The sequence below is a fragment of the Saccopteryx bilineata genome, chromosome 4 (assembly GCF_036850765.1).
Source record: "Saccopteryx bilineata isolate mSacBil1 chromosome 4, mSacBil1_pri_phased_curated, whole genome shotgun sequence".
NCBI classification, from domain to species: domain Eukaryota; kingdom Metazoa; phylum Chordata; class Mammalia; order Chiroptera; family Emballonuridae; genus Saccopteryx; species Saccopteryx bilineata.
In genome coordinates, this window is record NC_089493.1 from 119,971,206 (window position 1) to 119,972,155 (window position 950).

The window sequence follows — 950 nt, forward strand, 5'->3', positions numbered from 1 at the left end:
TGTGCTACATATTTCAAACAATTAACATGGTTTCATAGAAATAGTGGTCTCTAGAACAACATTTTCTGATAAATTGTCTCTCTTTAGAATGTACATGTTGAAGCCCACTCCCAAATACTTCAGAAAATAACTGCATTTAGAGATAAACTGTCAAAAGAGGTTTATAAGTTAAAATGAAACAATTAATGTGGACTTTAAATTCAATCTGACTAGAGTCTTTAACAGAAGAATTTTGGACATCAGCAAGGAAACTAATTGTTATTGAATAAATATCTCTGCCCTCCAAAACGATAAGATGAAGCTGTAACTCCAATGTGATAGTATATGGAGATAGGGCCCTTGAGATATTATTAGGGTTAGATGACATCATGGGGGTTGAGTCCTGGTCTGATAAAATTAGTGTCCTTATAAAAAGAGATACTAATGCTCCCTTCAGCAGCACAGATAGTAAAATTGGAAAAAATACAGAGATGATTATCATGGGTCCTGTGCAAGGATGACATGCAAATTCATGAAGCATTAAGAGTAAGAAGAAGGTGGAGGGGGAGGACAAGGAGCAAAAGTGACGTACCAGAGAACATATATATTTTTTCCTAACATGTAAAAATGTTATAAAGAGGAGGCAACTATCTGAAAGCAAAGAAGAGACTGCTCACCAAGAGCTAAATCAGCTAGCACCTTGATCTTGGACTTTTAAGCCTCTAGAACTGTGAGAAAATAAATTACTGGTTGTTAAACCATTCAGTCTATAATATTTTGTTAGGTAGCCCTAGCAAACTAATGCAAACAGCATTTGTTATTGTGTTATTATCACACTAATTCAAAATATAGATGGAGAAAATGAATACTGCATGAAGACAGAAAATGGAATAGAATGGGAAGTAAACAAGGAAAAAAATGATTTCAAATGAATAATGTTTTGGGTTTGACTTTGTCACCAAGGCAAAGAC

General features: G+C 34.3%; 1 non-coding gene across 1 annotated transcript; it reads left to right on the forward strand.

Moving 5' to 3' along the window:
- Nucleotides 1-423: 423 nt before the first annotated feature.
- LOC136337012 (U6 spliceosomal RNA) lies at nt 424-531 on the forward strand. The gene has a single exon (XR_010731734.1). It is a non-coding gene; the product is annotated as a U6 spliceosomal RNA (small nuclear RNA).
- The last annotated feature ends 419 nt before the right edge of the window (nt 532-950 follow it).